This window comes from Equus caballus, chromosome 5, assembly GCF_041296265.1.
Source record: "Equus caballus isolate H_3958 breed thoroughbred chromosome 5, TB-T2T, whole genome shotgun sequence".
Classification (NCBI taxonomy): Eukaryota; Metazoa; Chordata; class Mammalia; order Perissodactyla; family Equidae; genus Equus; species Equus caballus.
In genome coordinates, this window is record NC_091688.1 from 87,185,688 (window position 1) to 87,208,831 (window position 23,144).

The 23,144-nt window shown below is 39.8% G+C and overlaps 1 protein-coding gene across 19 annotated transcripts in view; it reads right to left on the bottom strand.

The window, feature by feature from the left end:
- ADGRL2 (adhesion G protein-coupled receptor L2) overlaps positions 1 to 23,144 on the bottom strand; it is a 595,411-nt gene that overhangs the window by 261,280 nt on the left and 310,987 nt on the right. For 3 of the 19 annotated variants that reach the window (XM_070267467.1, XM_070267442.1, XM_070267464.1), the window contains exon 1: positions 6,952 to 7,313. The exons of 12 other annotated variants lie outside the window; for them this stretch is intronic. The gene's annotated coding sequence lies outside the window, so the exon portion shown is untranslated. Of the gene's footprint in view, positions 1 to 6,951; positions 7,342 to 14,536; positions 14,582 to 23,144 lie in introns of those variants that run through there. 4 more of the 19 variants (XM_070267438.1, XM_070267428.1, XM_070267433.1 and 1 more) reach the window with 3 other exon arrangements.

Below are 23,144 nucleotides of genomic sequence, written 5' to 3' on the forward strand. Positions count from 1 at the left end.
CATCTGTTGCCAATCTTTTTTTTTTTTTTTACCTTTTTCTTCATCCCAAAGCCCCCCCAGTACATAGTTGCAGGTCCTTCTGGTTGTGCTATGTGGGACGCCGCCTCAGCATGGCCTGACGAGCTGTGCCACGTCTGCAACCAGGATCTGAACCAGCAAAACCCTGTGCCGCCAAAGTGGAGCGTTTGAACTTAACCACTTGACCACTGGGCTGCCCCCAAAATAATTTTCTATTCACAGGTAATACGGTACTATTTGTTATCAGGTTGCTTTGGATAGTTCTGAGCACTGAGCACTATAACATGTGGATACATCAAAGCAAAGGCGAGGAAAGATGTACATTTATTTAGGATTTTCTAGATTAGCCTGTTTCTTAAACTAAGCATAATAAAGTATGGCGACAGACTTCCCTGAATTTGCTACATGGATAGCAAAGCTATTGAGAATTATGTAGCTTTTAAAAATCACCAGCAGCTGAAGAAGATACCTTGCCTTGAAAGGGATGTTATCAAGCCCTTTTTCAATGAGCTTACCACATAAGACAAGAAATTTGTACAAACATCTATGAGGGTAAACTGTGCTCAGAAAGATAAAATAGGCCCGGGACAGTGGGTGGAGTAGAGATGACTTTCTCAGGGGGAAATTCTTTTCATTCCTAAGCATGAATTGTAGGAAGAGACTGATTGTCTTTTACAGCCTTAGCTGTCTTTGAACATCACCAACTTTTTCCCATTGACTGCCACCCACCTTCGCTTGACACCAGGAAGAGATTGAGAGAAACCAGAATTACGACAGGCTTCTGGTTGGGAAAAATGGCTCAGCAGACCAAGTTAAACTGGCGCCACTAGCCTCCTTCTTTGAGGTAGTCCTTATGCCCTCTTCCTTTAGTTTAAGGGCAAACCCCTAGAAAGCTTAATGCTTTGCTTTAGTTTCAATATTCAAACACACTGGAGATATTTAGTAAAAACGTCACCTAGCAATAAGATTTCTCTTCCCATCATTTTAATGAAACCTCTTTCCTGAAGGTCATCAATGACTAATTGTGACATCCACTGTTCTCATGTTTCATCTTCCTTGTCTGTGTCTCCTCCTTGTTGTCTGACCAGTCCCTCCTTCCAGAAACTCTCCACCCTTCCTCTCTGTGGAAGTCCCAGTTTTGTTTTTATCTATGTGACTGTAAGAATCTCCTTCCTCTTCATGCTTTTCATACATTGGATCCAAAAGTTTGTTCCTCAGCCCTCCTTTCTCCTTATTCTCTGTCTTCTTTGACAACCTCATCTACTCTTTTGGCATTGTCTGCAGATAACCCCCACCCTCCCAGCTCTGACTTTGGCCCTGTCATCTCCTCAGAATGCTGGATACAGCTTCCCATCTGCAAGCTTCTCTTTTCTACAAGGATAGGCTCCAGCACCTCGAAAGACTCATTGCATCCAAATTGAATTCAGTATCTTCCCTCTCACATTTCCATTTCCTCTTCATATTTCCTATTTTTTTTTTAACAATGTCATCACTAAGGTTTGAAATCTCAGTCAACTATGGCAACTTTCCTGTTTGTTTCCATAATAATTTGCCAAACCATGTCAATACTTCCTCTGAGATATCGCTGCCGTTTCTATCCTCATTTCCATCCCCTCTCTTCTATAGACTATCCCAATAGCCTCCTAAAAGCTCTTTAGGCTCTTCTGTATCCAAACCACTTTATATATTGCTGCCAGAAAAATCTCTGAAACACAGCTTTCTCATGTTTATTTGCATTTCTGTATCTAAACGCCTTTGCTTCAGCCATTTGCTTTGCCAATATTTTTCTCTTCCTACAGAAGGAAGACTTCTCTTCTTTATGCCTCTATATCATCAGGCATTCCAGTCTCACAGGTTTATTTCCCATTTCATAGTGAGCTCCACAAGTGAAGGGCCTGATCTGTTTATCTTCAAATCACCTACATTGGCTGCAGTGACTGACATAAAGTAAACCCTCAACAACTTTATTTTGGGGCTGGGTGGAATATCATCTTCAACATTCCTTATTTTTTACATCCTACAAACTCTTTTACTTGGTCAACAGGACCCTTAGATTTGGGATCTGGGAAAGGTTGGGAAGAGGATAGCAGAAGGCAGGGAAAGAGGCCCAAACAAAAAGGAAATTGAGAGAAGCAGCAAGTGGCAGACTGGAAGCCTCCTGAGATGATCTTCGTCTTGCCCTTTTGCCTGCTGAGGGCCACCTGATCCTTGGGGGCCCAGACATCCACATATCAGAGCCACCATTCTCTCCAGAATGTCAGAATGCTCAGTGCCCCTGTTATACCACACCCAGGCCTGCCACTCCCAGGGGATGCCGTTTCCCTTGGCAGCCACTCAATGACTGATGTGCTATGCTCCTGTCTTCTGGCAGGAAAACTGGAATAGCCAGCTAGGCCTGAGAAGACACCTGTCCTAAAATGCTGGTGGTAATTCCAGGCATATTCAGCAGAGGGTTAGCCCTTTGGAGCCTTCTCTCTCTTTGCCAAGTGGTACGTAAGTACTGTATTTAACCCTGGTGTTCAGGAGATGCTGCCCTGCTTTTGATGCCTAACCCAGGGGGTAGGAGCCAAAAGGAATCTGGGTTATGGCGGGGGTGGGGTAGGGTGGAGTACTATGATAAAGGGAGACCCAGACAGCCACATACAGCTTTCTTCTCTGCTAAAGAAATTCATTTACTGTCACTAGCAAAGCCACAAGTGAGCAGGAGGGATGGGAAGCCCCAGAGAGATGGTAGCTTTCCCCCTAGTGACTAAGCTCTTTGGTGCATTAATTGTCTTTACTTCTCACGCAGTTGTTTTCCCCACAGCACCTGTCAGTGTAGAATACAAGAGTGCTGGACTGTAGACAGCCACTTCAGGTACAGTGATATTGGAGAAGGTAAACTTCGAGACTGTTAGGTCATTACCAGTCCAGTCCCATTACTCACTTTGTCTTGGAACAAATTAACGTCTAAGGGAAGCTTTTACAATGACCAGTTTCCACTTCTTCATTGTCCCTCATTTCTTCACTTAATTTCATCATAAATTATTTTGCTTTGCCTGTTTTTTCCAGTAAGAAAGTAAAGTCATTTTTCCCTCTGTGTCATGTCCACCCTTTTCTATGCCCAGCATCTTCACTAGGATCAGAATATCTGGCACATACTCTCACGACTTTCCTCACCTCCGTCTCAGATTTTCTCTGTCACCAACCTCTTTTCCTCTCCTTTCATGGAGCAAGATTAAAAAAAAGATCTCTATAGTTACCTGGACTCTCCCCAACTTCTGCCCCATTGAGGACACATTTCCCTTTAAACCCCCAGTTGCTCTTGCCCCACTAGCTCTTTTCTCTCGTGCAAACTTGGTTAAATCTCTGCTTTCCTGAAAAAAATGGTTTTTGCCTCACTTCTTCCCCTTCACTTTCTGAATAAGTATTCCACATATTCCCTCTCTCCAATTATTCTCACTTTCATTTTTCTCATGCCCTTGAAATGTGTATTTGGCACCCACAAACCTGTGGAAACAGTTCTTGTTGACCTAATCCTTGCTGAATCGTCAGCTGCTGTCAGCCCATCTAGGTTCTCGCTCTGTGATAATTAGCACAGGTGGCCATCCTGAGTCACCAGGTGCGCTGTGCTTCCTCAGTGGGTACAAGCTTTCTTCAAGTCCGTGACTAGAGCTTGCTCAGGTTTCCTGAACACTTTCTAGCTCCCGAGTAAATCCTCTTCTTTCTTCTCTACACGTTTCTTCTCTGTCCTCCCTACCCGGTAATTGTTTCATGATATTATTCACATCATCCAGGAATATCAATCCTTTCATATCTCACCACAACCTCACACTAGAAGTCATTTCCTATAGAAAACATCCTCTAAGACTTTTTGATCTTCTTGGTAAAGATACTAATATCTCCACATACATATTTTTTAATATTTTGGTCCCAGCCAGATGGAATTTTCTTCATGCGTACATAGTTGGAGAATTTATTTTCGTTTTTGCTTTCTGATCTTGGGTGTCTGATTGCGGCAGAACTATGAGGAAAAGTTGGTTGAGCTCAGCATACTTGCAATTCATAGTGAGCCCCTGAAATCCACTGTTTCCAAATCACTATGTTTGCCATCATGGAAATACCCCTGAGTTCTTTCACTGTCCTTGATTTCCTCCTTCCTTCTTGTATGTTTTCTACATGTAGGGTGGAGGGTTATGACCACTCTGAAAGTGAAGTGGGAGCCCAGGTGGTGTGTATGAGTGTTTTTACTCTTGCTTTCCTCCTTTGTCCATACACATATCCTATATCTGTAGGAAGTCTTTGGCAGCAGAACATTTGAACAGACTTTGTAGGAAGGAAGGGTCATGCTCTTTAGTTGGTGCTCCTCAGTGTGTCATATACTGAACTCACTGAGAATACTTATGTGGATGCTGCCTAATTTTGGTCAGACCAAATGCTGTGAGGTCTCCTGTATCCATCTACGTGATGTGTCCACTTTTTCTCCTTAAGAAATGACTCTTCTTACAGACATAGGCTTTCAGAGAGGGGTATTGACAGCCTTCCTCTTCAGTCTGTTCTTATAAAACTTTTGGGCCTGCCTGATGGATGGTGTCATATGTCCTTTACAGTTTCCATTCAACCCTGGGGCAGAGGCAGCTCCCTTCATCTTACACAAGAATCGGGTTGAAGAAATATCAGAGAGGGAAGTAGTCTCCCATAAAGGCCCTGAGAACTGTGTCTATGGAAGGCCATAGACTCATAGCTCTGCAATGAGGGCTTCTCCAAGGTGGTCACTGCTAACAGCATGTATTTCCCAGGTAAACCGAGTTCGGTTCCTTCGACAACTCCTGAGAGAGAACAGATGGCAAACACAGGGACCGTCTATCTTGCTTACTATTGTGTATCCTCTGCTTGCAGTGTCTAACAGAAATAGGTGCTTCGTAAATATTTGTAGAATTCAAATGCTTTAATATGCATGGAATACATTGGCAAAGAAATGGATAGCCTTGGTAGTAGGACCAGATTTGGGGGACTTGGGCAAATTCCTTATTTTCTTATACCATTTTCTGAAGAAAGTATCAGATATTCCTTGGGTTGTGATTTAGGAAGATTTTTTCCCTGGGGCATTGTCAAGGAAGTCGGGAAATTGGTTGAAGCTGATCTCTGCTAAGACAATCAGAGGTCCAGAATAGAAAATCTTACCTCAGTACATTGTAGAATTAGATGCTTTCTCAAATAATTCAATCCTTTCCCTGAAGCCTCTGGCCCCAAGCTGATGCTGGACTCAAGATACTAGATTTGATAGACAAGTAGGCAATTGGACTGTGACCACTGCTTTAGTCCTCCTCGGTTTTAATTACTATACATTTACCTTTTCTGAATATAGAGTCACAAATTATGAAAAAATGACTATTTTGGATAATTACATAAAATGTCAAATAGATATATCCTATAACTGGTATAAATGCAGTAACATTTGATGCGGTGACTTCAAATAGTTATAAATTGGCGTTAGAGCAATGCTTAGTATACCCTCAACAGTTTTTTAAAAGGCCCCAACATTTTATTTTAATCAAGAAGAAAACAAAGTATGTCACAGATGAAAATGACACATATATTTTTGTGCTTATTATTTAAAGAAAGGAGAAAATCTGAAATCTGTTTGCTAACTACAGTATAATACAAATTAGCCTGCAGGCACCGTGTGTGCTGTACCCTGTCTGCTTGCCAGCCCTGCTTAGTCCCAACGTATTAATGAGCAAGTGCAAGTATTTGAACAATCAGCATTTCCGCATTTGCATGCAAACTCTCATGCTGTGTAATTATACACAGAGCTGGCACTCAAATTAATTAAAGCTGATTTCTCTGTGACTGCAAACTGGTCATATCCTCAGCTTTGCCTTCCTATGAAGTCATCACTCTACATTCAACGTGACACTTCTGTCCCTGGCATTCTCAGTACTGCTAATGTTCGACCGTTGTGAATCCAGCAATATTTTAGATTGCAGCTGACAATGGCTGCGTGTTCTTGTGCTTTTCCTCTCCTCCCTGGTTCCCCCCTCTTCTGTTATAGAGATAAAGAACAGCTTTTGAACGCTTGCTTTGTAATTATCTCAAATAATAACGCAAACAAATTACATATATTGTTCCAGTTGGTTCCCTCCCCTCTTTTATGACTCCACCCACTTGATTAGTGCTTACAAACAATTCATCAAACTTAAAAAATTTGTTTGTTTGATGCTAACAAACAATTGGTTTTGATGGTTTTAGTCTTAATTTTGAAAAGGCTCTAACAAATGGTGTTTTATTTTCACAGATAAGGATCTCATAATTCAAGATCAGGGAGATTAGGAGAGAAAGAAGCAGCAATGACTGCTAGATTTGATTAAGACTTTTTGAATCCTCATCAAACACAGCAGTATTGAAATGGAGACTGTTATTTGCCAAAGAGATCCACAAACGTTAACTTGTAGGGCAGAAGCCTTTCTTCAGCTCTCCTACAGTAAAGCCATCTCTCCTTGGTTTCTCAGTTCCTCTGAAGGAACTGTTTGCGTGACAATTCCTTTGAAAAGACATGCTTATAGCAATTAAGATATCATTACGATTTTCTTTTCATAAATTTAAATCTCCGAATACAGGTGGCTACTAAAAGCATCATCATGTAGGGCCCCAGGAAATGGGTGGCTCTGACACATTCCTCTGAAATCATTCCTTACCACTCAATCTCGGCTCACCATCGTCCTCGTTTCTCTGTATCCCTTTAAGACAGAAACTGCACAGACAGCTATTGCAGGGGCTGGGTGTCTCTTTTTAGAGCAGGCACCCAGCAGTTTTATCCCTCAAGTTCAAGATCCTGAAGTACACTGCCAAGAAGATTGTCCCAGTAATCTACATTTGAAAGGGAAGATCGAGTAGAGAAACTCTTTATAATCTACCTCTAGTGATCAAACCAGGAGGTATCATTGCCCTTACCTTATCAGCAGTACTTCTGGGTCCACGTAGAAGATCAGTTACCAAGCTCCCTTCAAATTCCAATCAGCACACAAGTGAGAAGGGAGAATTGAGCCTTCCCCGGAGAGGCCTCTTGGGAGATCACAGTCACAACACTATTATCGTCATCCAAAGCCTGCCCTTCTGTCTTGTCATGAATTTCCTCTGCAGACAGGTGTCATATTGGCATGAATTTCATTGCCAAGTACATTTTAACAGGTGGGCGTGGCTGTGATCATGTAGCCAGTTCCACCTGTCTCTAAACCCTCATAACCTCCACCGCTTTCAATATTTCTCTCAGGTACCCAGTGACTTCATGAGTTACCCACGCACTGGGCCCGACTAACAGAGGTGTGGGAACAGTATCGAGTTAAGCAGCACTGTCATTGTAGTACACAATGCTCGTTGCTACTGGCAAATACCTATTTGCTGAATCAGGATTGGCCTGCACTGAGCAGGACTAGGCAGGTCTACTGCTTTCTGTTAGTTTTCTTTTTAGAGCTCATCCTCTTCTAATGAGCCATTTAGCAAAAATAGAACCTTTTTGATGTCCATTCCTTAAAAATATAGCTTTTTTTAAACATAGAGAATTACTATATTTTAACCTCTTTTTTTAAAAGCAAGCACTAGCAAAACAAAAGGCAAGGAAAATTGGAGCTCCCCAAATAATTAAAACGAACATCACTGCATATGTTGTACACTTTGCTCTTAAATTTTCTGATAGCAAATAAATATATCTGTTAGTGATGATGCCTTTACTTCTTAAGAGAAAAGGATAATAGGAGAGGTGTTCTGTAACTTCTTAAGAAAAGGGAATCTTTTAGTCCTTAAGGAGTAGTAGACAGCTGGCATTCAATGTTTTTTTATTGATGGTAGCATTAAAAAAAGTTGATTGACTACGTATCTCTTTCTAGGCATATGTGTAAATGAAATTTAGGTATGGAAGTGGCAAGACAAGATTTTAGAAACATGCCAAAATTATCTGTTTTGTTCATCTTTGTAAGGATAGCATGATCAGAACAAAGCCAGGAAAATATGGGGCTCAGTAGATGTAAATGGCATGTCTTTGACTTACAATTTCTACCTACTTTATCAATGTACTCTGGAAGTGGTGAGATGTTAATTTTCTCAGACTCCTCGATTCCTCAGTGACATTTAAATCAAGCAAACTGGCTTTTTTTTGGATTGATTTAATCTCAAAAATCAAAGTTTGAACAATAACCCACCCAAAACTGGAATTTCCTATATGTATAATATTGCCTTTTCTTCAACTTGCCCACCATCTAGCACAAAATTGACAGGCAATGATATTCAATAAATTTTTGCTAAGTAAACATTTGGTGGTACATTTATAACTGCATATGTGGACATTCTAAATGATACAAATCAACAAACCTACAAACTCTCGAAGGCTTGGTTCCTGTACAGGGCTTACACAAGGTTTGCGCATAAATGTGAACGGTAATCATTTGCTGAACAAATTGAAATTAAGTAACTTTGAAAAGAATACATTACTAAGTCTAAGACAATCCATTCTCATTTTGAATATAGATCTTTCTTAATTTTGACCAATATCTTCCTGAATTGTCTAGTCTTTGGTATGAATTTTTTCTGAAGCTTTGAGGATAAATTTAATCCCTATTCCACATGAAAGTTATTCAACTATTTGAAAAATGGCTATCATTTTCCCCTCAGTCTACTCTTTTTTCAGACTGAACATTCCTTTAATCATTCTAATATGAGATGGCTTTTAAGGCCTCTCACCATATTGGATAGATTCCAGTTTGTCCATGTCTCTCCTAAATGTGGCATCAGAACTGAATGCATCACTTGAGATGTGGTCTAATTATGCAAAGTATATGAGTACTGATGCCTCCCTGATTCTGGACTCTATTTCTAATAAATTAGAATTTTATGAAGGCAGGAAATGCACTCTGAGGAGGGGTTGGCATCATTATCATATCCTTAGTTCTTGAATTTTTACAAAAGTAAAATATCTAAGTCTTTTTCATACCAAATTCTGTCTAATCGAATCTCTTGCCACTTGTTCTTTTTGCAATTGATGATGGAAATGTGGACCTTATATCCATCCATACTACAGCTCATCCTTGGTACCGGCCCATTGTTCTAATTATTTGTGGCAATTTTGAATCCCGATTTTGCTATTCGGTGTCTTCGTTACTGTATTTTATCTTGTGTCATTCTTCAAATGACATCTAAGTGGCTGCGGTGGTCAGGCACTACATCAGGCAGTGATGGCACCAAAAGCAAGAAGATATGATCACTTTGCTGAAAAAGCTCACAGCATAGCAAGGAGACTGCCAGTATCATTAGGATGTTTTCTTTCAAATTACTGGCACAAAAAAAGTGCTAGTGCACCTCTCAGAGATCTCTCTTCAGACCGACAACAGACCATCAGCCTTAGCTAATAAAGTGTAACACCTATCATTTTTATTGAGCACTTATTTAAAGAAAGGTAAAAAGCACTTCGTGGACACTGTGTCATTTAATAAGCACAACATATTTATGACATAGTTTTAATCCCTCGTTAGAGTTGAGGGGATTAAGGCTCAGAAAGTTTATGCAATTTGCACAAATTTACACAGCTTATAAGCTCCAAGGCTTCAATTTGAACCCACAAGGCCCTGTGCCTCCAAAGTTTATTCTTAATCATTCTTAAAGAGATAATTCTGGGCCGGCCTGGTGGCGAAGTTGTTAAGTTTGCACATTTCACTTCGGTGGCCCAGGGTTCGCCAGTCTGGATCCCGGGTGTGGACATGGCACAGCTTGGCAAGCCATGCTGTGGTAGGCGTCCCACATATAAAGTAGAGGAAGATGGGCACAGACGTTAGCTCAGGGCCAGTCTTCGTCAGCAAAAAGAGGAGGATTGGCAGCAGATGTTAGCTCAGGGCTAATCTTCCTCAAAAAAAAGAAAAAAGATAATTCTGCCATTTTTGGAAACTTCCTAACAATACTATAAACTAGCTCGAATTTATCTTCTAGGAATGTATGAGTATTTTGATTAAAAAACTTGCCAAAATTCAGTTATACTCTATTTTGAAGAGTAAAAAGTAGATTAGTTTCCTTGGGGCTGCCTTGTTCTTAGTGAACCCATACTGATCCTTAATAGTCACTGCCGTCCTCTCAAAATGCTCACTTTTACTTTAATAATCCTGTCTAAATTTTGCTAAGGACTGATGTCAAACTCATTGGTTTGCAGTTCTCAGAATCTCTCTTTCCTTTCTAAAATCAGGTCAGCATTGACTCATCTCCAGTTTTCTTAACTCTGTCCCATTCTCTATGATACCTCACAAATAATTGGCAGAGATTCCATGATCACGTCTGAAGTTCTTTCTTTTCTGAAGGCTCTAGAACATATTTATGTAGCTCTCGCCTTCTTGGGCTTCACTTCCCATAAAGGGAAGTAAAGTGAAGATTGAATTGTTCTGCACAAAGTCTTAATTATACAACACACTTCAAAAATATTTCTTGAAAAATATCTACACAGTGGAGAGGGAAAAAAGCCTCGCAATCCTGTTTTATAAAAAAGAAAAAAGCCCTCTATTTTTCGCCTTCTCCGGAGGAGTAACACTTATATCACACATGAATGGTTCTTTTGTTAAGGAAAATGACTAGACAAATCTGGATGAGACGCTCAGGCTGAGAAAGTCAAGGTTCTTCAGAACATAGCCTGATGGGTGGCACTAGATAAAGAGAGGGCTAAAATTTTCTGTAATAAATTATGAACAGTTTGTCAGTCTGGGAAACAAGACTTGGACATGGGAAGAAGAAAAGAGATGTGGAAAGTGTAGTGGTTTATGGTGTTGCCCAAGAACATGGCAGAAGGCCCAGACCACAACAGAGCCATACAGCGAGGGAGAAATTCTGAAGCTGCTCACACTGAAATCTCAAAGCATAGCTGCCTCAGGGCTGTGCTGGCCCAAGAGGTGACACAGAAACGATAATATAAGACAGGGTCCTTTTCTTCAAGATAAACATATGGGAGATGATCCCAATCTTGTAAAATGAAAAATATCTTTAGAAAAGGAAGCAGCTTCTATTTGGTGACTTTTTTTTTTTTCTTTTTCTCCCCAAAGCCCCCTGGTACAAGTTGAGTATTTTTAGTTGTGGGTCCTTCTAGTTGTGGCATGTGGGATGCTGCCTCAGCGTGGCCTGATGAGCGGTGTCATGTCGGTGCCCAGGATCCGAACCGGTGAAACCCTGGGCCGCCGCAGCGGAGGGCACAAACTTAACCACTCAGCCACCAGGCCGGCCCCTATTTGGTGACTTTTATTATTCCAGTTCGAGTGGGTATTAGAAAATAATAAAGGCTTTATCTTCCTATAATATTCTATTGATATGACTTTTCCCTAATTGTTCTTTTATTATACTATATTTTAAAGAGCTTTATTAATTCTTTTATAGAATAGCATATATTTTTACTACATAGAAAGGCCTAAGATTATTTCTGGTAGGTAAGCATAGAATGAAAGAAAGGTATGTTATCAAGAGAATGTAGAGTCACCCAAATGTGAAAGATTTTTTTAAATCTTATTTTAGTTTATCTAGAAAAGACTAAAGAATCAGTTTCATATGAATTTCATAGGAATATACCAAAGAATTAGCAGGAAATAAATGCTTTTTGAGACTATTTTTTTGAGAAGAGCATTCTATATATACATATTGATGATATTATTTTCAATATTCCTATAATATTCTTAATATTCTTAACATGTTTATTAATAAAAATGATGGAGAGTATAAAATAATTTATATATTATATTATTAAAAGAGATGTATGTATGTATTTATGTGTGTATGTAACAGAAAATTTGAAGTTCACAATTTTACTCTATGTTTGAAAGTAAAAATTTGTTTCTGAGAATAGTTCTCTTTGGTAATATGCGGTATTGGAAGCATCAACACAATAGTATTATGCTAATGCATTATGGCTGGAAGATGAATCTCACTGAAAAATTTAAGAAACTGAATACCGAACAGTTAGTTGCAGAAAGGCAATTATGGGCCCCGGTCTGCTTTCATTATCTGAGTGAGAATAAAATGCAAAACTGAAACATAAATGATGCAAGGCATATTAGGTAGGAGATTTCTTTTTTGTTTTAATCATCTAAGTTTTCATTAATAAGTGCTTTGAAATATATGTTCCTTTCTTTGATGCTGGCTATTTCAAAGAAAAATATTATAGGGGCTTATACTAATTATATTATAACAATTCTAAGGGCTAACTTTTTTACTACTGTGTGCCAGGTATTGTACTAAACATTCCACATACGTTGTCTTATTGATTACTATCACAATTCTGTGAAGTAGATAATGTTATCATCTCCTTAAACCTGAGGACAAAACTGAGGCACAGAGATGTTAAGCAACTTGTCCAAGGTCACCCCATTAGCAAATAATTGAGCCAGGATTGAAACTCAGGTAGAATCTGGAAATTATATCACTATTTATTTATTTTGCATTTACTGCATGCTTTCTTTATGTGCCCACTATGTTCTTAAGTGTTTTTCACATGATCTATAACCTCATGAAGGAGAAATCTGTCTTCCTAATTTATTTTGTAATGCTAAGCAGTACTTAACATCCTATCCAAAATGAGTGCAAAATATATCTGCGTCTGTTAGGACTCAGCTCAAGGGTCAACTTATTTATGGAACTTTTCTTGATTTCATTGGGCAGAACTGACCACTGTCCCCTTTATATTCCTTGTGCCCTGTACAGATGCCTATATACACTCATAATATCCATTGCACTTATTTATTTACATATCTACTTATCTCCAAGGCCTGGCTTGGTGTCAGGTCCCAGTAGGTGTTAAAGAACTCTTGTGGAATGAATCAATAACTAGGCCAGTCCTTAGCTTTTCTACATCGTTTGTTGATACAAAATTTTCCCTGCCAGGCACCAATTTGTCTCCTGCTGGGAAAAAGCAGAGTACTGCCTTCTCTAGACTTTGAATTAATGTTTTCTTTGTTTACTAAAGTGGTAAAGAAACATGAGTTTCTCTCCTCAATAAAGGAGCATTTTTGATAAATAAATAAGTCAAAAATACTGAATCAGCAAGCTTCATGTTGGACCTCCTCAAAGAGAAGTTGCCCAAAGTTTGCCCACGTTGCCTGTGATAGATGTGGCTCAACACCATTCTCCCCAAAATCTTCATTAAGTAGTCTGACCCATAGTTCAAATAGAGAAAGAAACTGTAATGTTTTCATCCCAACATTGACCTGGGGAGAAGAGTAAGTCAAGCACAGGCTAAAGAGCTGCCTTCTGTTTCCTTTCAATCATCTGACACGTATTGAATAAATGAGAGGCTGAATAAATGACGGCATGGGGAGAAGCGGGAAGCTGCAAGTGGGCTCTGAGATGGCTGCAGAGAGCGAGGGACCTTAGAGTGGAGCGCTAGGATTAAGGTTTAGTCAAGAGAGTGGGGAGTGGCAAGCAGACAGTATGAAAAGCCTAAGGAATAGCATCAACCATACGGGGATGTGGGGGCACATGACCCCTTGGGCAACTGTGAGAAGTTCAGTGGAGCAAAGTGTTCTTGGAGGAGACTAAAGAAGGATGTGCTAGTCACCCAGTCCAGTGCGAACATTTCATGATAAAAGAATGCAGCAGTAGCAATGCACTCTAGGTCTGCCTCTGTCATGATCTCAATGTGTGGCCTTATGAAAATCCTTTGACACCAGGGGTGCAAAAATCAAATGCCGAAAAAGGCCAGGCAAGTAAAGATTAATGAGCCAGGAGACTGGGCATAAGGAAACAGGAAGTAGTGGAAGTGTGCTGTGCTGGGGGATACCGGCCCAGCGTTATCCAGTGGTCCCAGAACTTTCAACTTTTCTCAGTATCAGGTATCCAGTTTTTCATGTGGTCTCCAATTTTTAAAGTATTGATAACTAATTTAATTTTTATTAAATATTATTTAGGCAAAAAAAAAAATGCCTCTTACCACTCTACAACCCTGATTTTAACTTTCTATTCTATAAAATGACTTGATAATTCTTGCACTATCTTCCTCCGGAGAATAGTGGAAAGATCAAATCATCCCGTAGATAAAATACTTAGAAAATTACAACGCGCTATAGAAATTGAAATATCACTTACATTATTAGTAATGCCAATTCTCACTTTTTCAACAAGCTGATTTGTATCTCACTTACTCTCCTCCTCTTTGTTTCTATCTCACAGTAATTCAAAAAAAAGTCTGGCATCCCACAGCCTGACATCAAAGGAATCATCCAGCACTGCTCACTGCTGGGTGAAGATTGGTTGGCACCTCTGTTATCCCACCTGGTTCAAGTTATTCGAGTATTAGCTCTTTTTTGGGCAGCAGATTGGATATAAACACTTTTAGAATACTTTATCTAATTTGATTATAATATATATATGGAAGCCATTTTGCCTTAGCCTCCATAACTATGGATAATCAAAAGTCTAAAAAAGAAAAGTCACTGTAGACATTACCCAAACATATTGGTATGAGCTATGAAAATACTCTCTATTTTTAAATTATTTCTTTTCTACAAAATAGAGATTCTCATGTACTTACAGAGTTTCTGGCCAAAGTTTTGTTTATCCTCACCCAATTCGTAGGCTAAAAAAAAAACAAGCAGAGCTGATGCCAATAAATATTAAAGACGGATCCTAGAACTAAAGATAACAATTAGATATTGTCAGAGCTCCCCAGTTCAGTTGCAGAACCTCTTTCTTTCTGTTTAAGTCTTTGAACAGGATTTATCTCACTTGTCTGAGATGATTTTAGTGTGGTCCTGCCAAACTGTGACCCCTCAAATTTTCTGTGTGTGTCCTTGTGCTGGCTGAGAGGTCTGTATATTTTTCCTAGAATGTATTCGAATTCCTTGTGGAATGCGTGCTCTTTTAAGAAACCAAAAATTTCATAAGCATCCCATAAATTTTGCCCTGCTGCTGACTGGAACTTCTTCAGAAGCAGAACCAGAACAACCGGGTCTTCTTTAAGTGCTTCTGGAAAGACTTTATTTCAGCAGCTGTGGTTGAAGCTTCCACTGCAGGCAGCCCAATAAAGTTTAGATTAAAAACGGGAAATAAACCTCTTGAGGTAGAATTCTGAATGTACCTACCAGCAAGAGTGAAATGAATCACATGTTTCCTGTAGGTGACATTTTACTCCATGACTTAAGGAATCTCAGCAGGAAAAGTATAGGTTTGCCTAGAGAGGAGTATAGGAAGAATTTACAGAGAAACGAAAAACCTAGAAATGAGGAAGGCAGGTTGTGATTTTTAACTCAGAATATTCAAAAACTGAGCCCTCTGTACAGATAGCCAAAACAACCTTTTATACTTTCTGCAAATAGAGCTGCAACATCATCATCCTCTCCAAGATAGTCCTGGATTTCATGATGAATAGAAGTTGGCTACCGAATTTTACATTCTGAATGAGGCTAAAAGCAATTAGAATATTGGGAAGATCTGTCCTTAGCGTCTGCCGTTCGTAGTCTGAGTCACAGTGAGAGAGAATTGGCAGTACTCTGTTCCTGCTCCACATCAACTTATTTTCCTTTTTCTTTGTTCTCCTATTCTTGTGAATAAGTTGGAGTCAAAGAAAAATTGGGGACTGAATTAGAAGAACCTTAAACATTGGGGATGAAAGAAACAGGAACAGACTCTGAGTTTCAAGTATCTACAAGAGAGAGATCTCATCCAAAGATTGGGTCTTAACAGGAAAACGAAAGGGCATTGTGTTTGTGAAAAGTCCAGTAGGACTATTCTCGAGAGAGTTGCAAAATCACAGCCTCGTGGAGCTTTAGGGAATCTGTGAGATCAAATCAGTCAAAACTGCTCACTTAGCCTACGTCTCAGACAGACTGGTTCCTTCCTGCCTTTTGATGACCTTTCATCCCATTCCAGTCATGGGATCCACTTCTAAAGTTCCATCCATCCATTCTGTCACCCATGGCTCCCTCTCCAGTCACATCTGCAGGCAAGTGGAATGGGAATGGGAACAAGCCGGTTTGGGAGTAGCATAGGATTCTTGTCATATTGTCAAAGGGTCACAGACATTTGTTTCTGACCTTTGCATTTACATCTCAAAATGAGGAGGTGCAATCTGTTTTGAAAATCTGAGGTCTCACATAACGTTGTCCTCTTTTACAAACATTGATTGGTCGAGTTTCTTTTCCTGGTTGACTGTCTCTGCCACAGGTCTGGGAACTTCTTAAAGAGAGAGACTATGTCATATATTTCTGAAATCCAAAAGTACCTTAAATATAATAAGTGCTTAACAAATCAATGTTGAATAGAAGAACAAATCTTGAAAATTTAATATCCTCTTAGATGCTCATTTAGCAGTTACAGGTTAGAAATAAGGAAAGACTTATGACGTCTCAGGGAAAGTAACTAGGCAGACTTAGAGTGTAAACTTAGTTCTCAGTCAGATGAAGACTCACTCTATGCGGCAGGCTGACAAATACTACATTTGAGTTCTAATCATTAGCCAAGTACACTGCTGTATTTCCTTTACATTAAAGGCAGTATTTGAAAACACTCTGTGTAAGGCAATAGTTCTTAAGATTTGGGGGGTTATAAACCCTTTTGGGAATCCAAGAAAAGCTGTGCACCTTCTCCTGAGAAAAAATGCACATTCACATCTATTCCAAAACACGAGAAACTTTGTTCACAAGCACCCTGAAGCACATTCATTGACAAACCTGTATCCCAGGTTAAGAACTTTCATAAAGGCAAAGACATTGAATGGTGACCTTCAAGGTCCAGAAGAGAGCTTTCAAGAAGAGGTTTATTTTGAGGTTCAGAACAATAGACTTCTATGCAGCAGAATCACAAATTCCATCCATTCCAAGAGACCGAATTGAAAGAAACAAATATGCACACGGAGTTGCCCCCTCTCTGTGGAGGTAATGGAATTTTCATGCACACCCCACAGGGCAGCAGAACTCAAAGGCGCTTGTTTAAACCGGACGACACACAGCAATACTAGGGCCATCGCGCTGGCCTTACATCCAAAGAGACACACAGTAGGTTCATTGTGGTGGAACACATTAAACAGAGCAAAGGTATGGGGTTTGTGCCCTGGAAGCTTAATGTAAAGCTCCAGATATTTCCTGAACAAATTAAAAGGGAGATTACTCTCATTAATCACTCTCTGATTCTTTACAATGTTTTTTCCTAGGACATAAAATTGAAGCTGATTACCAGTCATTCCCTGAGATTCAGAGGCCAGGGAAGTGCTTGCAGGAGAAAACATTTTGCATCTCACTTGTCCTTTCTGACCCCTCGGCTCCCCTCTTCCCAGTAACTGCTTCCTTCCCCTAATAGTTTCCTCCTTGCAATGGCAGGAAAAAAAAATATTGAACTTTCTAACTGAGCCAACTTCAAATTGCCAAACTAGAGTCTGGAAGGTTGCTTTGTAAAATGCTTTTGTAGCCAAACAGATGTATTTCTAAATTTTACTTCATTCATTGGCTTCCCCTCCACTATATTTAGGATGCATTGCTCATTTTCTTATCATTTTCCATCTCATTGCTTTTGTTTCACATTTGAGTAACTGGGGGTCAAATGGACTGCAGACTATTCTGTTAAAGACATGTTAAAATCAGACAGAAACTGTATGATTAACGATATGAATCATCTGTTTTTGAAAACCAGGAAAGTAAACAAGTGCTCGGCAAGGCCCCACCTGCTCTGCTGCTGTTGTGGTGCTGTGCATATGAGGAGGAGAACAATTCCCCCTTCTCAAGGCTGAACTAAAATTAGGCTCCACCTGCAAGATGTTAATGAAAACTTACACAGCTGCATTCCAGAAACAAGTTACCCAGATTGCTTTTGGAAAGCTCTGTGTAAAAGCAAACTTGTTAGCTCTTTGCCTAATTCCCAAAATGTAGTATTAATTTTAATGGCAATTATTAGCACAATAACCAACTGATAAGTAATCTCAAAATAGATCCAATATTATCAAATAGGAAATATGCTGTAATTTTATCCACACATCCTGCTGGGTTTAACCCCTCACTCACAAATGCACACTTCCTGGCTCTTTTTTTGGCACTTGTGTTCCAACAGAAGACACGAGAACAAGTGAAATCACTGGAATGGTCCCCTGACAGTGCCGATTTGCACCGGGGCTCCGCTTATCCACATGCTCCTTAAGGGAAGAAGAATTCGAAGCACATGCTTCCTCTGCTTGGATTCCTTTGGCAGATGATCAAGCTTTCTCTGGAAGAGAAGCCTCAAATCGAAACCAAATCACAGCAGCCTCGCAATCTACTCTCTTCTTGCAGATTTCAGATACAGTGGCAGTTCGTACACTGCCATCAGGGAAGGAGAACTCCCCTGTTCTGCTTCCAGGTCAGGTCTTCACAGCTCCATTCCACAGGCCGAAGGGCTCCATTTTGATCCCCATTACTTTTCCAGATCACACTATAGTGCTGATCCTCGGAGAGAAAGATATGTTACAGTTTAATTATTTACTAAATGATGTGTGTCGAAAAAATTAAAGAAGCTGCCATTTGGGCATGGAGGATCTCTGCCTTTTAAAAATCTCTACCTTGAAAAAAAATGCCTCGGGGCCGGCCCTGTGGCCGAGTGGTTAAGTTCCCGCGCTCCGCTTCTGCACCCCAGGATTTCGCCGGTTCGAATCCTGGGCAAGGACATGGCACCGCTCATCAGGCCACACTGAGGCGGCATCCCACACGCCACAACTAGAAGGATCCACGACTGAAATATGCAACTATGTATGGGGGGGATGTGGGGAGGGAAAAAAAGTGGAAAAAAAATGCCTCTTCATCATTTCCTTTACTTGCAGTTTAGTCTTATCAAAGGAGCAGGAAATGCCTCCAGTTCCTGATGTTGCATGTGCTGTATAGATTCTTAATATTTTCACAATTACACCTTCTTAAAGGCTCTTTGGAAGAGTTTTAAAAAAATTGTTTCGGAGTCAAATAGGCTCAATTAGATCTTGAGCAGCAAATTCAGTTTCTGTTAGAGATTAAATAATGAAGAAAATAACAATGCTAACAAGTAGGAGACTGCCTTGCATTACCTTATCTGATTTCATTAGCCTAATTCACGCTTATTAATTATTGGTCTGATGAGATCATCAATGTAAGTATGCCAGCCTCATGATGGTTGCATTTGGGGAATATTCAGCCTTTTTCAAGACTTCTACGTGGCCCTCTGGTGATATTCCTATTTCATTTCCATTTCAGACAGCTGCCCTACTCAATAAATGTATCTGAACCGCCTATGAAAGCAACACTATCGGAATAAACAATTTATTTACAACACAGCCCTGCTTGCAACTGTCAACAAAGAAATCTAAAAGGAGATTTAAGTTTTCATTCCTAGATAGTGAACTGCTGTGTGTGTTTCCACAATGCCGGTCATTCCAGACTCTGCTGCCCCCTGAGATTGAGCAATTCTCGTGCACTTTGTAACAAAGGGATGCGGATCTGGCAGTGTGGGAGTGGACTGGGCCACTTAGATAAGTTTCATTCACTGTAGGAGCCCAGGGTAACAGTGAGTGCATCAAGGCAGCTGCGCTGCCTGGGTTCATGGTGTAACTTCACACTATTTTCCCTTTAAATCGCTACTAATCCCTTGGGTTTACATGTTTTTGGGGGCTGCATCAGAGAAACGCAGTGTGAAATTGCCTGTAAGCCACCCTATAAATAAGACTTACAATACAGACCAGTTCTGTTGATGAAAAGACTGAGGGAAATGCCCTTGAGGGCCCCAAGAACCATTTTAGAAGGCTCCCACTGTGATTTTTTTTGGTCTCTATCTAATGACCGTTAAAAAAAATTACTAACTAGGTTAAAATCTCACCGGCTCCAAATTCAGTTGGAAGCAGCGCCTTAGCATTAACATAAATCCTGTCTACATATTTGCTAACCCATATTGCTTGTTTAAACCTGATCTCTTTTTAGAAAACATCTTACTCCTTTTGACGGAAGAAGGAAAAAGCAAAAAAAGCAGGAAACCTGGGACATTAGAGATTGGATAACTAGCCGGAGATTCCAGGGGTTCTGGATTTGCTTCCTAAACTATGTGCGAGGCACCAGTGTGGGCCACTTACATGCTTCCTCTTTTGAGTTCAATTCTTTGAAGTATTGTTGTTCCATTTTAAAGCTGAGGAAACTGAGGCTAGTAAATGGCAAAGCCATTCATTTAGCATGGGAGTGTCTTCCTCTCAAATAATCATGAGTTTTCTCTTGCTGTCAACCAGAGAGGCTACAGGAAGTGCCCCTACAAGCAAAGAGGACATGGAGAGACAATAGAACAACACTCTTGCCTCTTTATTCCCTTGGGTTCTTCATTATCACCAGTGGATCTCTCATGTCCACTCTGGTGCTTCCGGAAATTGGCTTGACCTCCGACCTATCCCTTTTATGGAAACACTATCTCCTCTTACACCTCTCATTTCCTAACACCCGGCCTGTCCACCCCACCCTGCCCTCCTTCAGTTTTCCTACTGTCTAAATCCTCCTACAAACAGCCATTTGGAAACAATTTCGAGGTCCACCTACCTTCCTGTGCATGTGTCTTTTGTAATTTAGAGGTTAGGGACTGTGTGTTTTCTACCTGCCATGTTTATGCCTCATACTCTGTGGGTACCCAATAAATGCTGAATAATAACAGCTTTATGACAGTGCAGAACCAGAAACACAGGTTCTTGTATTTGGTATTTCATCACCAACAGGGAACATTTATCCACTGTCAGCACTATGCTAGGCACTAAATAAGTTAGTGGCAGAAGCCAGGCTCCTCCATTTATACACCAGGATATTTTACTTTTCTCTTTTATTTTCTCGAGAATAACAACAACGAAAAATGGGATGGCTGCTGAATCTTCTCATTAAATCCACAGCATCCTGAAGCTACAGGCTGGTACTTTTTTGTAGAGGGGGAACCAAGGTACAGAGCGCGCTGAATGAGGACTGTGATGAAACCATATACAGAAGTTAGTTTGCTGTTGCACACATCTCTTTCCTTTGTGCTTGCATGCAAAGGGGATAGAATGGACTCTCTAAAATTGGTATTTGCTAAGAATAACAAAAATACCTCTGTATTCACGCTGTGTCTAAACAAGCAGAGTAAATTGAGACATTTAAACTTGATAATTGAGGCCAAAGATACATTTGCTTGTAATATCAATATAATTGACTCACAAGGGCTGTCGTTTTTAAAAAAATTTTTTGGTACACTTCCCTAAATGGTGATCTTGACTTCATTTCTTTTGCTCCCTGTGTAGACAGAGGCTACAAATATACAACAAAAATAAAGGCCACTTGCAAATTTGGGGCATATTAATTCATGAACAGACCCATTGTAACTTCATTGATTTTTTCGTTGTTCTCAATCATTAATTCAGCAAATATTTATCAAATACTACCTAACACATGCTTGGCTCTATGCTATATAGTGGAGCTCGCAGTCCAGTGTAGAGACAGACATGTAAACATGTAATTAATAAAATATGGTGTGGTATAATGGAAATATGTCCTACAAGAATGATAAATTCTTCCTATTGCTCTGAGAAGGCGACATGTAGGAGGTGACGTTTCAGCCATGTCTTAAAGATGAATAGTTGTATACTGTCAGAAAGTGGGAAATACATCATAGGCAAAATGAACAGCAAGTGCAAAGGGAAGGGGCCAGTCTGGTGGTGTAGTAGTTAAGTTTGCACACTCCTCTTCAGCAGCCTGGGGCTCACAGGTTCGGATCCTGGGCATGGACCCAGCACCGCTCGTCAGGCCACGCTGTCCCAGCAGCATCTCACATATAATGGGGGAAGATTGGCACAGATGTTAGCTCAGGGCCAATCTTCCTCACAAGAAACAAAAAAAGAAGTCCAGGGAAGAGGATAGTATAGTGCATCCATTACATAGGGTGTACAATGAGATATAATAGAAGATGATGTTGAACTACTTAAGGATGAAGGCCCTTTTGTATCAGTCTAGGGAGATTAAATTCTGTTTTATGGGCATCAGGAAGTCATGGAGAATTTTAAGCAGAAGGATAATATTCATTCTCTAGAAAGAGAATTCAATATAAAGAATGGGTTGGCAGTAGTTGCGTCTGTAGGTAGCAGTGAATTACATGGCCATGATTTTAGTCAGGGCCTAAGGTAATAAGGGGCTTTACTTGGAAAGTGCAAGGGGAGATGAAAAAAAGATATAATCGAGAGATATTTAGGAGGTAGAAATGATAGGACTTGATAATTAATATGACATGTGAGAGAAGGAAGTCAACTTGAAGAGCTGTCTCATGGTAGTGCTCTTATGGGGAAATGATACATTTTGCTGCACTGCAAATATTTCAGGAACTCTACTGAGTTATTTTCTTATATTAACTTATTCCAATCTCATAATAACAATGTGACACAAGCAATAGGTAGTTTTAGCCTTCTTTTATACGGAGCTCAGGAAGGGTGAGACAGTTGCCCAGAATCACAACCAGAACACAACGGAGACAGGATTGGAACCTGAGTATTCTAAAAGACCCATGTATTCTCCACACATTTCCATAACCTTCGGCGGGTAGAATTAATGAAATTCCCTGTTAAAACCCTGATATGGATTTTGAATCAAAACAAGTCATAAATTTGATCGAGTGTTAATGACAATTTTAAAACTTTCATTTTGAGTGAAATAATTTTTTTTAATTGAGACTGTTTATCAGTTCTAGTTAAATCCTGGACCAATTTCTTTGCTGCTAAACAACAACAATGACAACAAAACAGAAAATAGGCTTAAACTTCTGTTAAGTGTTTTGTAACAAAAAAGATTGACGTCTCTTTGCTAAGGAAAAATTTTTGCCATGCTAGAGATGCAACCTAATATATGGGTAGAATAATATCGATTTTCAAATAGCTAATCAATTGATTTCAACTCATTAGCAATTTGACTTTCAATTTTTCAATATTACTGATTCAAAATACTCAGCAAAATACGTTATCAAAGAAAAATAGTTCTAAAGTTGGCTGAGTAAAGGTTTCTTTCTTCCTAATAAGCACAGTGGGCTTTTATTACATAACGGGTTATCAGCTGGAAATAAAAGTTGTGCTTTTTCATGTTGAGGCCACTTAATTTTCCTCGATCATTTCTACCTCTCAGTTAGGTTATCTCATGTTAGTGTGGTGCATGCTGTATTTCCAGTACCTT